This window comes from Aythya marila (genome assembly GCF_965140915.1).
Source record: "Aythya marila genome assembly, chromosome: 25".
Taxonomy (NCBI): Eukaryota; Metazoa; Chordata; class Aves; order Anseriformes; family Anatidae; genus Aythya; species Aythya marila.
This window is the reverse complement of record NC_139066.1, coordinates 2,070,537-2,084,950: the sequence shown is the minus strand read 5'-3', so window position 1 is coordinate 2,084,950 and position 14,414 is coordinate 2,070,537. Positions and strand designations below refer to the sequence as shown.

At 53.9% G+C, this 14,414-nt stretch overlaps 1 pseudogene across 1 annotated transcript; it reads left to right on the top strand.

The window, feature by feature from the left end:
- The first annotated feature begins 5,683 nt into the window (after nt 1-5,683).
- LOC309887513 (feather keratin Cos2-3-like) lies at nt 5,684-6,465 on the top strand (annotated as a pseudogene). Its single transcript has 2 exons — nt 5,684-5,762; nt 6,158-6,465. The product of its transcript is annotated as a feather keratin Cos2-3-like (transcript).
- Nucleotides 6,466-14,414: the final 7,949 nt, after the last annotated feature.

The following is a 14,414-nucleotide window of genomic DNA, read 5'->3' as shown; positions in this document are numbered from 1 at the left end:
ATGTCCTTCTTGTAGTGAGGGGACCAAAACTGAACACAGTACTAGAGGTGCGGCCTCACCAGAGCCGAGTACAGGGGGACGATCACTTCCCTAGACCTGCTGGCCACACTGCTTATGCAAGCCAGGATGCTGTTGGCCTTCTTGGCCACCTGAGCACACTGCTGGCTCATATTCAGCCGACTATCAACCAATACTCCCAGGTCCTTCTCTGCCAGGCAGCTTTCCAAGCACTCATCTCCCAGCCTGTAGCTCTGCTTGGAGTTGTTGTGCCCCAGGTGCAGGACCTGGCACTTGGCCTTGTTGAACTTCATATGGTTGGCCTCAGCGCATCGGTCCAGCCTATCCAGATCCTCCTGCAGAGCCTTCCTACCCTTGAGCAGATTGACACATGCACCTAACTTGGTGTCATCTGCAAACTTACTGAGGGTGCACTCGATCCTCTCTTCCAGATCATCGATAAATGTATTAAAGAGAACTGGCCCTAGTACTGAGCCCTGGGGGACGCCACTAGTGACTAGCCTCCAGCTGGATTTGACTCCATTCAAGGCCAATAGGCCTTGGTCAAAAGGCTCGTCCAGGTCACCAGGGGGCGTAACAGCAAAAGCCTTCCACAGCTGTAGCAGCAGCGGGGCCAGTGGCATAGATTGTGGCCCCACGTGGCTCTTTAAAGCCTCAGAGACTGCTTGCCAGGTGCCAAGCAATCCCACTGCAACCTTGTCGTTTTTAGTAGCAGAGTCCCACACCTTGACCTCAATTTGGTCCCATATTTCAGGATCATAAACCATCTGATTGTTAATAAGGAGAATAAACTGTAAGGTTACCAGGACTGTCTTTGTTCCAAAGGACGTATGATTCCCCACAATGTGCAACTGCTTACCGGCAAGGGGCAGTTGTGTGCGCGGGTCCGCTTCTCTCAGCTTTATCTTCTTTCCAGCTCTGGTGCGCCTATTTCCAGCAACTTTCTGTACGAGCTTCTTTGAGCAGTTTTCTGAGATTGGCCGAACCTATCTTCATGAGGAGATCAGTGTGCCTGTTCCAGTCTTGGTCTCCGTTCTGCTAGCCTGTTCCTTTTCATTCCTTCTTTCTGCTCCTTTACTGATGACATAACTTCTTCGTGTTGCCTTCTTTTTTTTTAATCTTTTTTTTTTTTTTTTTTTTTTTTTTTTTTTATCTTGAGGGCAGGCTCCCCTCTTACACCCTTCTCTCTACAGCAGTTCTTCTCAAAACAACTTTTCATTGGTCAAACAACTTTGAATATAACAACAACAGCAAACACCCAGAAATTTCCATGCCTTAAGGGCTGGAGAACAAGTACTAGAGACTGCATGGAGTCTCCTGAATCACCCTTCTTTGTTCCCTCTAAATTCTTTTACATTCCTGATGGGCTCATCGTTAAGAGTCTAATGTCATCATTAATCATGGGGCTTGTCAACCCCCATGGCCACACTCCCACATCTCCCCCTTCTTTATTAATATCAACCATTTTCTCGACTCGAATTACCACTCCATATATAACACCAGCAAGGGGCAAGAATCCCCAGTGGCTTCCCCCTCCAATCCAGAACCCAGCCCCAGACACAGAGGTCTGCACCCACCTCTGCTGTCAATGAAGATGGGATTGCTTCCCCCACCCCTTCCCCACAACCCCCTCGGAGAAGCCACGTTCTCTCAAGTTGGCAGGGAAGGATGCCCCACCACAGCCCTCTGCTCAGCAGTCAGCACCTCTGCACACACAGACGGGAGTGAATCCTGCACCAAGGGCAGACCTTCAGCAGCGCTGGCTAGTGTAGCAAACTCCTCTACAACTCAGTCCTTTGGCAAGATCCAAGGTTCCAATATGTGTCATTAGAGTGAGTGTCCAGCACAGATATTTGTTGTATTGCCAGGACGTCATCTCAGCGCCAGAAGTGCTGGACTTGGGCTTAGGAAGAAACCTGTACAACAAGCTCTTAAAAAGAGACCACTAAAGAGAATGGAAGAAACCCAGTGTGGCTGTTCTGAGGCTCCCTCGGGCCCGTGCTGTTTAACTCCAGGCCCTGCAAGGGGACTTCCAAGCACCGGCAGCGACCCCACGCGGCCTGGCTGTGGCTGTGCCCCCGCCTCGCCCACGCCCCACCTGCCCGGCCTCACGCACTGCGGGGCACCCCCTGGTCCCCCCAGCTCCGCAGGTCATTGGCTGCCTTTGCTGCAAGGGCGCGCTGCTGGCTCGTGTGTGGCTGGGTGCCTCCTGCACCCAAAAGCCTTTCCTGAGGGTCTGCTTCCTTGGCAGCCAGCCCCCATCCTGAATTACTCTGGGGGTGCTTCCTGCCCAAGATGAAAATCCTTTTCTTTGCTCCTTTGCACCAAAATGAGGTTCTGGTCAGCCCCTTTCTCCAGCCAGCCTGTGTTCTCCACAGCACATTTGTGACCTATGCTGTCATGACCTGTGTGCCCTGGTTGGGGACCATGCACAAACTGACCGAGGGTGCCCTCCTTCCGACTGCTTGTGGCCCTAATGAAAGCATTCAGCAGGACTGGGTGTCTGGCACTGCCAGCTGCTACTCAGGCAGAAGGTGCCCTCCATGCCAAAGCTGCAGGCTCAGGCCTGCAGGAAGGGCTCCCAGGAACTATGAAAACTGTGCTTGATGGGCAGCCATGCTGAAGCACTCCAAACGCTGAGCATTCCTCTGGTGCAAGGGGTGGATCAATTTACTCTTGCCACTATGTGATACCTTTGCTGTGAAATTGCAAACGTGGAGGAGTGACAGCTGTCCTTTTGCCTTCAGGAGAACCAGTCTAACATGGGGTGCATGAGAATCTGCCTGCTTTCCGATGTATTTCTGAGACAATGCTGGCAGGCCTTTATAGACAACTGTGAGGAGATAGGCCTGGCTTCAGCACTGACTCCCAGGAGGACCTGGCAGTGTCTACGGGTGGAAATCTCTGACTGACAGACATTATCAGGAGCCTTACAGCAGTCTGCTTCTCCTGTACATCCCAAGGTCAACGATGGACAGTCACTCAGAGGCACTCCAAACGTTGCTATCCTGAATTAAACCAAGGATCCAAACTGTCCGGATACGGTCCTTGTTTGGGCCTGAAGTTGGCAGGAACAGAGGGTGATTGTTGCAGCGAGAGGAAAAGGAGGGCTCAGGAGAAAGGAGCTGTATTTTTCAGTGCCTCTTCCCTGCACACACCTCTGAGAGGCTGGTGCTGTCCTGGTTTCAGTTAGAACAGAATTAATTTTCTTCCTAGTAGCTGGTGGAATGCTGTGTTTTGGCTTAGGATGAGAAGAGTGCTGATAACACCCCGATGTTTTAATTGTTGCAGAGCAGTGCTTACACACAGCATTCCACCAGCTACTAGGAAGAAAATTAATTCTGTTCTAACTGAAACCAGGACAGGTGCCATCTGCGTTCAGCTGCTCTCAGGCTCCTTCTAACCCTGGGAACCTGCTCCCCTGCAGGACTCATGCACAGAGCACAGGAGAGTGCTGCCAAGTGCACATACCCTCGTGATAAAGGGGAAACAAGGACACACGCACGTGCTCATCTATACCTGCATGGAGTCCTGGACAAATCTCTGCATCCACGTGCCTTCACACAAAGCTAGCTGCACAGTGGTTGTCACAAGACAAGAGCAGATGTGTGAACAAAAGCAACCGGGCACTCAGGTGAGTGCACAAGGTGACAAGTTAGGAATCAAGTTAGGAGAGCTTAATGGAAGACAGAATTGAATTTGGCCATGGAATGCAGCTTTGTTTCCATGCTTGGCTGCCTTGACAGAAGCATGACCAGAAGGTGGAGGGAGGTGATTCACGGCCTCTGCTACAGAATCACAGAACTGAAGGGGCTGGAGGAAGGAAGCACAAGAAACTTGCTGCCCTGGACTTCTGGAGAGCAGACTTTGGCCTGTTCAAAGCTAGCTGCACAGTGGTTGTCACAAGACAAAAGCAGATGTGTGAACAAAAGCAACCGGGCACTCAGGTGAGTGCAAAAGGTGAGCTTAAAAGGAGAAGTGCTATATTCTGGACCTCGTTCTCATAGTACCTGGGGTTGGTGGGACTGTGAAGCTCAAGGGCAGCCTTGGCTGCAGTGACTGTGAAATGGTGGAAGTTAGGTTCCTGAGCACAGTGAGGAGGAAGCACAAGAAACTTGCTGCCCTGGACTTCTGGAGAGCAGACTTTGGTCTGCTCAGGCATCTGCTTGGTCGAGTACCATGATACAAAGCCCTGAAGGGGAGGTGTGCCCAAGAAGGCTGGTTAATATTCAAGGAATATTCAAGCAATATTCAAGGATTACCTCCTCCAAGCTCAGGAGTGATGCATCCCAAGAGGGAGTCAGGCAAAATGCCAGGAGACCTGCATGGATGAACATGGAGCAACTGGCTGAACTCAAACATGACAGGGCCCCATTGTTTTCCAGAGCTGAGCCAATAAGCGATGGTGTTTTGTGCCTCTGTGAGAGCATATTTAAGACAGGGAAAAAAAACGCTGCGCCACACAGCAGCCGAGAGAGTCAAGGGAGTAAGTAACAGCCTTGCAGGTGCCAAGGTCAGTGAAAAAGGAGGGGGAGAGGTGCTCCAGGCGCCGGAGCAGAAGTCCCCTGCGGCCTGTGGTGAGGACCATGGTGAAGCAGGATGTCCCCTTACAGCCCATGGAGTACCACGGTGGAACAGGGTTCCATGCTGCAGCCCGTGGAGGAGACCACGGTGGAGCAGGTGGCCCTGCACCGACGGAGGCTGCTGCCTGTGGAAGACCCCTGCCGGAGCAGATTCCGGGCCGGACGTGTAGCCCGTGGAGAGGAGACCACGCAGGAGCAGGTGACCTGGCAGGAGCTGCTGCCCGTAGTGGAGCCAGGTTGGAGGAGTTTTCTCCTGAGGGATTGACCCCGTGCTATGGACCCATATCTGGAGCAGTTCTGGAAGAGCTGCTGCCTGTGGGAAGCCCATGCCGGATCAGTTCATCAAGGACTGCATCCCGTGGGTGGGACCCCACAGCACAAGGGACAAGAGTGACCGAGAAGGAGCGGCAGAGAAGAAGTGCTGTAGACTGACCATAACCCCCATTCCCCCATTCCCCTGCACCGCTCGGGGGGAGGAGGTGGAAGAGGGAGGATGGGGGGGGGAAGGTGCTTTTGGTTTCTTTCCTTTGTTTCTCACTTCTCTAGCTTGTTAGTAATGAGCAATAAATCTTACTATCTTCTTTTGCTGAGACTGTTTTGCCAGTTACAATAATTATTGCGTGATTTTCTTGTCCTTATCTCAATTCTTGAGTCCTTTTCACAATGTTTCTCCCCATTCCTCTTTGAGGAGGGGGAGTGAGAGAGCTGCTGTGGTGGAGCTTGGCTGCCCACTCGAGCAGAACCACGAGCTTTGGGGCCCCCAGCACGAGAAAGATATAGACCTGTTCAAGTGGGTTCAGAGCAGAGTCATGGAGATGATCAGAGGGGACCCATCCAGCACGTCCAGTGAGTCTTCTGCCCTCCACTGATGCATTCCTGCCCTGGAAATCCTTGGACATTTCATCCCAGCACTCTAAAGAAACCATCACTGCAGAATGGCCATGGCCTAGATCTGGAAATGAAAAGGCAGCAGTGCAGGAAACCAGCGCACAGCCCATATCATTTGTTGGGATGGTTTGCATTCAAGAAGAGCTTGTCAGAAAATTGTTACCTCTGCCAAGGGTGCCTCTGGGCCTGCGGCAATGAAGTACCAGTATAAAAGGCAGCCCAGCTCTCTGCTCTCTCATCCAATTCTGTTGCCTCATCCTCCTTGGTAGCCAGGTGAGTCTGAAGCCCTCTCTCCTCCTCTTCTCAAGTAGAGGGGATCTTGCATTAATAGACATCTCATCTGTTGGTGGTTCAGAGCTATGCTGGGCCTTGGAGTTCCTTCCCATGGGAGAGGGGTGGAGAGAGACGTTCTGTGTAGAGAGAGGCTGGGACACGGTGCAGAGGTAGCCTTTTGGGTTATGTGCAATGTGATTGTCTCATTGGATCAGCCTGCGCTTTGAAGGGCCCTGTCAGTACAAAGCAATGAAGACCATGAACCTCCTGGCACAGCCTCCACATCCACCCTCACCAGTTGCCTTAGCTCCTTTGTGGTGGGATAATGGGGCTGCTCCTCACCATATGCTCTGCTTCCTCTCTGCCCTCTCTCCCAGGTGCATCTCCAGCCCAAGACATGTCTTGCTATAGCCAGTGCCTGCCATGCCGGCCCTGTGGCCCGACCCCGCTGGCCAGCAGCTGCAACGAGCCCTGCGTCAGGCAGTGCCAGAACTCCACCGTCGTCATTGAGCCCTCTCCCGTAGTGGTGACCCTGCCCGGCCCCATCCTCAGCTCCTTCCCACAGAACACCGTTGTGGGATCCTCTACCTCTGCTGCTGTTGGCAGCATCCTCAGCTGTGACGGAGTCCCCATCACCTCTGGGTGCTGTGATCTCTCGGGCATTTCCAGCCGCTACTGTGGCAGAAGATGCCTGCCCTGCTAAAGGCACTGCCCATGGCCCTGGGGTTCCAGCACGACCATGGTGCTGGACAACAGAAGGAGGTGTCTTCAGGCCATTGCTTTCAGAATGACTGACCTTCCTCACCTCCTCTGGCAAACATTGGCAGGAGCCTGACCAGGGGCTACTCTGAGATCTCTGAAAACACAGTCCATGTCTCTCCTTCCATTCTAACACCTACCCCCCTGTCTCAATTTTCATAGTGTTCTTCTCCTCCCCTGTGCTGTGGGGATCCTCAGATCCAGCCCTGCCACTGTGGTAACAGCAGACAAATGCCCTGCATGAACTCCTCCATGGGCAAAGGATGCTGCCTCTTGTTTGGCCCTGGTGATCCCTGCACTGAAGGGCCTCTGCTCAGAGTGACCTCCTTTTCCTCTCTACATTTATTAAAGATTTCTGCATCCCAACCTTAGTTGTACGTGTTTCTTCCCTCTGCATATGCCCTCCTGAGCTGCTCAGTGAGAATGGCTTTGCCCTTGGTGGGTATAAGATGGATGTTTAAAGTCTTCATGCAATTGCTTTCAGAATGACGGACCTTCCTCACCTCCTCTGGCAAACATGGGCAGGAGCCTGACCAGGGGCTACCCTGAGATTTCTGAAAACTCGGCCCATGTCTCTCAGTAGGCCCTGGAGATCTCTGCACTGAAGGGCCTCTGCTCAGAGTGACCTCCTTTTCCTCTGTATACTCGTTAAAGTTTCTGGCAATCCAGCCTTGGCTGTAGATGTTTGGCTGTAGTGCGTATGCCCTCCTGAGCCACCCAGCAAGAATTGTCTTGCCCTTGGTGGGTATAAGATGGGTGTTTAAGGAGCCTTTTCCCCACTCCCAGAACAATGGGAGGTTGCAACGTGCTGCAGAGGGTCTTCTCTTGGACAATGCCTGTTGGAGCTGAAGAAGACATTCCTCACTTTCACAGAGCAAGGGGCAATCTACCCTTGCCTTGCAGCATCTCTGCCCACAGCTCCCCCCTGTCCTGCAAACAGAGAGCACAACCTCTGCTGTCCTCACAGAAGAAGCTACAAGTCTGTGGGAGGCTGTGGAGGCTTGACACCCTGTAGGCTCTTAGGAACGGGCTTCTTCTTGCTCAGAACAGTGCTGTGCTGGGGAAGCAGGTGGGGACAGAAAATGGATGGCAGATGTGGGGAATGGGTGGAATAAGTGCAGGGATGCCCCACTGCTTCACATGTGTCCCATGAGGCCCAACTGCCCCCAGCACAGCACTTGGCAGGGCCATGGTGATGGCACACATGCAGGGCTGATCACCTTACACAAGTCAGCATTGGTGTTCGCCGTAATGGACCATACACAGCAATCTCCAGTCCCTGAGGACTCTGCACTCCCATGGGCTGAGTCAGTGCAAAGACAGCAGGCAGTTTGCATGCCCCCACACTGCTCTAGGGTGCCCACTTGCCCCCAAACCTGCAGCAGCTTTCCTCAGGCCCAGGACCTGCACTCGCAGGGACTTCCTCATGTTCATTTCCACTTTTCCTGACTTTTGGGGCCTGAGGTTGGCATAAATAGAGGGTGATTGTTGCAGCGTGAGGAGGGCTCAGGAGAAAGGGGCTGTGTTTCAGTGCCTCTTCCCTGCACACACCTCTGCCAGGCTGCTGCCATCTCCGTTCAGCTGCACCCAGGCTCCAGACCCTTTCAGCAGAACCGAAGTGCCTTAGAGGGGCCGGGCTGGCGGAGGAACCCTCGCGGCTGCGGGACGAGGAGGTCCTGGCGGGCGGAGCGGCAGCGCCCCCTGGGGGCTGTGCCCCTGCCTCGCCCCCGCCACACACGCCCGGCCCCGCCCGCCACGGTTCCTGCACGGCCGCAGCCCCGGCTCCTCTCCCCGTGGCTCTCAGGGCGCAGTAATACACCGCCGCGTCCCGAAGCCGGGGCTCGGTGAGCCACAGGGCGCTGGACCGGCGGTCTGCTGCCACCTCGAGCCTCCCCGGCAGGTCCGTCAGTGCGTTGGACCCACTGAAAGCGCTCACGAGGAATGCGGGTCCTTGGCCCGGGAGCTGACGGTACCAGTAGATGTAGTCACTAGTCTGCATGTTGGGGTGTGAGCAGGTGATGTTGATGCCGGTGCCCTCCCTGGTCTCTGCCCACGGCTCCTGCTGCACCTGGGCTCTGCCTGCAGCCACTGCCAAGAACAAAACGAAGGAGAAAACTCAGCAAATGGCTTTGCTGCACCGAAAATGTTATGCAGAGGGAAAGGGAAGAAAACGGCTGACAGCTGATGGGAGCATTCCCTCAATAGAAAAAAGCATACAAAGCCATTTCACTGGGAATGGTTATTTGGGGACCAAATCCGAGCACGGCTGTTTGAAAGGAGAGTCCAAGCCAGGAGGAGAAGGGAAGCAGGCAGGAATGAGTGAGGGTGTGCTGAAAGGAGAGGAGGGAGGCAGGGAGCAAGGCAAGGTGGGAGGCAACGGCCGGCTGAGCTCGCTGGAGGCAGGCGGGATGGCTGCAGAGGGAGGCCAGAGGGGAGCGAGGTCCGTAAGAAGCCGGCGGGCCAGAAGCGAGAGCAGCCCCGTCCCGTCCCGTCCCGTCCCGTCCCGTCCCGTCCCGTCCCGTCCCGTCCCGTCCCCGGCGCCGGCAGCCCCGCGCACCCAGGAGCACCGCGGCCAGCGCCGCCAGCCCTGCGGCCCGGCCCTGCTGCATCCCGCCGCTCCGCCGCCCGCGCCGCGCTGCCCCCGCCAGCCCCGGCTCTGCTCCGCCCGCGGCGCCTCCTCCCCGCCGCCGCCGTCCGCCGCCGCCAGCTCCGCCCCGGGGCCGCTCGGGGGCTGTCCCGGGCTGCGAGTGCTGGGCGCCTGTGGGCGGGCAGGGCTTCGGCTGCTGCCCGCGGGGCTCTGCCCGTCCTGCAGCCCAGCCCGGGATAGGAGAGGGAGTGGGAGTGGGAGTGGGAGTGGGAGCGGGAGCGAAAGGGAGAGGGAGCGGAGACAGCAGCTGCCCGTCTGCTACGGCATCTCCTTTGGGAGTGGGAAGGGGAGAGGAGGGCAGTGAACGTGGTAGGAGATGAGTAGGGAGAGAGGAGAGAAGCGGGAGAGGAGAAAGCAGCTGCCTGCCTGAAGCGACCCCAGTGGAGGGCAACGGGTCAGGCCGGGCTGGGCCTGGGAGCTTGGTGCTGTGGTGCGCTGGTATCACAGCTGTGGCCGGCACTGCTGTAGGTGTGGAAAGCCAGCAGCAGGAACGGGTCCGGGGACACAGTGCCCCGACAGCACCCCAAACTGTACGGGGCCCTGCTGTCTGGCCCATTGAGCTGTCATCATCGGTCGAGCGTCTCTGCCCAGATTGAGGGGCACAGTTGCCACTTTCCCATTTACAGGCTTCACGGCAATAGTAGCTGAGCACGTACCTGGGAGACACACAGGCAGGGACAAGCATGCCCATTTGGGGAAGACACACCCAGGCCAGTACCCCCAGTAGCTGTTTTTGGAGCCCCCAAATGGACTTGCCACATTTTCCTGGAGGCTGAGACCCCCTTTCCCTGCTCGGGGGACCCCTGGCTCCAGCAGCTGACAGCACAGGGCAGGGATGTCCTCGCGCTGAGTCTGACTCCAGTGGCTAGCATCAAATCCACTTCTGCCACTCCATGAGGAATTGCTACGTTCTCCTTGCAGCACATGTGTGCATGGGACAGAGCGAGATTATGGAGACGTAAGGAAATATTCCAGAAGAGGACAGGACAGACAGCGGTGCTCATGTGCAGGGCCCAGTCACGCAAGTACAGGCTGCAGCCCCTTTTACACCCTGTTCTGTCTGCCCTAGTGTGCTCCTCCCAGCTCCCATTTCCCTGCACGTCCCCTCATGGGGTTGTATAGGTCTGTCCTGCGCCCATCCCAGCATGTGTCCTAGCCCACAGCTGTAGGAAGTGCAAGGCCCAAGCTGATCTCCCTGTGGCTTCTTGATAGGCCACCAACTAGTGTTGTGACTGCCCACATTTGATCTCTTCTCTTCCTCCCTCATCATCTATCAGTCGGGTTTGTATCCGTGTGTGTTGTTTCCAGCTTCCTGCAGTTCTTTCTCTCTGTCCCCCTCCCAAGTGCTGAAGGGCTGCTTCTAGGGTAGGAAGCAAGGAGGGAGGAGCTGAAAGGTAAGAAAGAAAATAAGGGCTGCTGTGGAAGCAGTGATGGCAGCTTCCCCAAGACCTCCATTGCAGAAGAGAGTAGAGAAAACGGCATGGCCCTGAAAGCAGAGACAGAGAACACAGCAGAGGAAACAAAGAAATAACCTCTGTTTCTCAGGTTTCGCATGGCTTCTTTCACCTTCTCGGTCTTTACGCTGTAGGTTGGTGCATGGAGCAGAGGGAATCACAGCCCTGGAGAAGATGGACACCATTTTGTTGTGGGAGAAGTTGGCAATGGGGTGGGTATAGAGGAGGTAACGTAGCCCCCGGCATGATACAAGTGCAGCCAAGTGAGAGTGAGCAGACAGTGTCTTGTATCTCCTCACATGTCTACATTCAGAGGGAGACCAGGAGCACCCTGCAGGAGCTCAAGGAGCACAGGAAAACTGGTGGTGCTGTTGTATTTAAGGAGTACAGCAGTCTAGAAGCTCTCTGCAGAAGGCAGCTGCATGACTGACAGCGAGTCCCAGAAGGAGCTGTGATTGTGTAGGGCCAGAGCAGGGCAAACGAAGGGTGAGCACCGCTTGTGCCAAGGAGGGGAGCAGTAGCTCAGCCCACAGGCCTCCCACCAGACTGGAGTTCTGCAGTGGGTGGCAGATGCACACAGCTTGGTCATAGACCATGAGTGTGAAGAGGACATCCCAGTTTAGGCCCACTAGTGGAGGAAGGGGAGCCAGACCACACAGCTGGAAAAGTAAATTGTCCATAAAGAGGCATCCTGACCAAGACATGGCACATGTCAGTGAATGAGAGGTTTCCAAAGACAAACTACACAGAAGGATGCATGGTCTGTTTGGGCACCACACATGAGTGTATTCCCAGCCTGGATCAAGAGGTAGATGGCTGAGTCCAGAATAAAGAGCAGCAGCTCTCAGCTCTCAGACAAACCCAGCAGCAACAAAAGAAACCTCTCTCTAGACCTTCCCCTCACTCCTGTGGGAAGGAGATAGAGTTTCTGCTCAGAATTCCTTGCCTTCCACCACTCGATATCTTCTGGAGGTAAAACACAGCAGGGCCTCAGCAAGCCAGGATGTTCCTTCAGAGAGAGTAGAAAGTCAAATCAGAACCCTGGAGTTCAGGAGAGCAGTATTTGTTTTCTTCACTGTGTGCACAACTATCTCTGTGTGTGCCCAAATATACTTCAGTATGCATCCAGGAATGTCTGTGAGTGCACCCATGAATTCATGCATCTTTTGACATGAGCAGCAGTGTGCATGAGTGCTGATCCCTCCACCCGCTTTTGATATCATGAATGATATCAGTACGTGATCAAGGGTCACCCTGGGAATTAACAGAAACACTGATCTGTCAACGGCATCCCTCCAAGGCTGATATGTGGTGACTGTGCATGATCCTCCTCCAGAGGATCAGAGGCTGCACCTCCAGCACGCACATAGTCCAACCCTGTTTTCAGAGTGGGTCTCATCAGATCAGGTTGCTCAGGATCAAGTCCAGGCAAAGTCTGAACTCTTCTGAGGATGGAGCTCCATTAGCATCTCTTTGGCAATCTGCTCCAGGACTTGATCGCCTTCAGGGTAAATACTTCTTCCATGTATATTTCATCCATATAACCAAATCTACCCATTTCTGAACTTGCACGCATTAGCCCCGGACTAAGTATGCTTCATCTCCAGAGTTCTGTTTCCTTTGAATCCCCCTGTGAGGTGGGAGTAGACAATACACGTCTGTTTGGCTTTCTGTGTGGCACCCACAGGGTCTGTCCTTCCTCCCACAGCACAGCAACACCAGGACCCATGTTCCTCTCCTTCGATGCCACTTCTGCCCAAGATTTCAGGCCCTGCATAACTCAGCACCAGGCCCATGAGTCACAGATGTATGTGTGGCATTGGTTTCCCCATGGGGGACCTCTGTCCCACCCCACACACCACTGACACTGCACCGGCAGTAGATCCACGCAGGGCTGGGCCTGCACAAAGATGGCAGGATTTCTCAGCCTTTCTCCTTGTACATAAAGCTAACGCCATCCTTTTGAACTCTCTAGCCATGGGGAGTGCAGCTGTGCCCTGGCCTGGAGAGACAGGGAGGGGTGACTGCCACCATGCTCTTACACTCTAAATCCTGTGGTACAGAATTAAAGAAAGGATCCAAACTGTTGTGGGCCCATCCTTGTTGGGGACTGAAATTGGCAATGAACTTCTTAGGCTCAGGAGAAAGAGGGCTTCAGATACAGAAGGCAGCATTTCAGCATATGTGCTGTGGGCACTTCTGGGCTGTTTTTGTTCTGTGATTGTTCAGCTGTTCTCAGGTTCCTTCTTGCTCTCTTCTTGCCAACTAAACATCCACCACACAGCTCTCTCACACCCCCTGCTGAAAGCAAGATGTGCGCAGAGAATGTGATTTAAGCTAAAGGGCTTACAAGTGTAGATAGGGATAATATAATTAAATGAAAAAGGAAGAAAAATTATAAAACTAAAGAGCGAAGGGTGTTTGGAAACAAACTGAGAGAAAATTATACTCCACTTCCCATCAGCAAGTGATGTTCGTCGAAGTGTTTGGAAGCACTGACTTAGTATGCCCACCCCTGTTTTTCCTTCCCCTTTCACATCTTCATTGCTGAGTGTGACATCATGCAGTACGGAATATCCCTTTGGTTGGTTCAGGTCAGCTGCCCTGGTGATGTCGCCTCCCAACCTCGTGCCCACCTGCATACCTGCTGGCTTTGGGGTCTTGGAGAGAGTCTTGATGCTGTGTCAGCACTGCTCCACCATAGCCCCAACGTTGATGTGATGGCAATGCTGTTCTAGCTCCAAGAGCAGAGCACAGCACTCTAGGGGCTGCTGTGGGGAATGCTGAGTCTGTCCCACATAGCCCCAGTACAGGCAAGTGCCCACAAGGGAGGAACATGTGCATGAATGTGACACAATGTGCAGCAAAGACAGCATTTGAGCAAAGCACATGGTTTGACGTCATAGAGAGGTGAGGTGGACTGGGAGCCTTGCAGAAGGCACCGGAGCCAGGGCTCTTGACAAGACAATGTCAGCTTTCTTGGGCCTTGAACTTAAGGCCTGAGAATCCCATTTGTTATCCTGTGTAGCAGTGGTAAGGAAAGTGCTGGAGTGCCCCGACTGATCACTGGTGGGTGTCATGAATTAAATAAGCTTGCATCATGTAAGGAGATGGTGTATGATTTTATTCTTTTTTTTTTTTTTTGAAGCAAAAAATGAAAGGCATCAAGTTATGGGAGTGAAGAAGGAATTCCCTATGGACAGGATCTGCATTGCGTGTCTTGGGAAAACCCACCCAGCTCTGTCCGATGCTGGTAGAAGGCAGGATCACCTGCATGTGAAAGGTTTCCTTTCTGTGTACATGCATCTTGTTATTCCTTCTAACTAAAACAGCCACTGACCTGTTGGGCCTTTCTTTTGTGATCCAGAAAGGGCCCTGCACAACCTCTCCCCCTTTACAGACACCCCTGGGTCAGAGCAGGAGGAGGCAAAACAGGCCAGCAGGTATTCCCTGAGGGCAGTGTCAGCAGGGGTAGGGTCACAGTCAGGAGCTGGGTCACCTGTAGCCAAAAGGGCCCCAGAGAGTCCCTAGGGAGTCACCCAGACTGACAACATTTGCTTTTACTGGACTCTTCCAGCACGTGAGCTGAGTCTTCTGCCCACACTGACATGTATTGCCTGGAAATACTTGGGCCTCCCTGCCTGCCACTCAGAAGTTGCCTTCTTTGGGGAAAGGGCATAAAGCAGGAAATGAAAAGCAGCATCACAGGAAGGCAACACACATCCCGTATCATTAGGTGGGATGTTTTACATTCAAGAGCAGCTTGTCAGAAAATAGTCCCTGCTTCAAGGG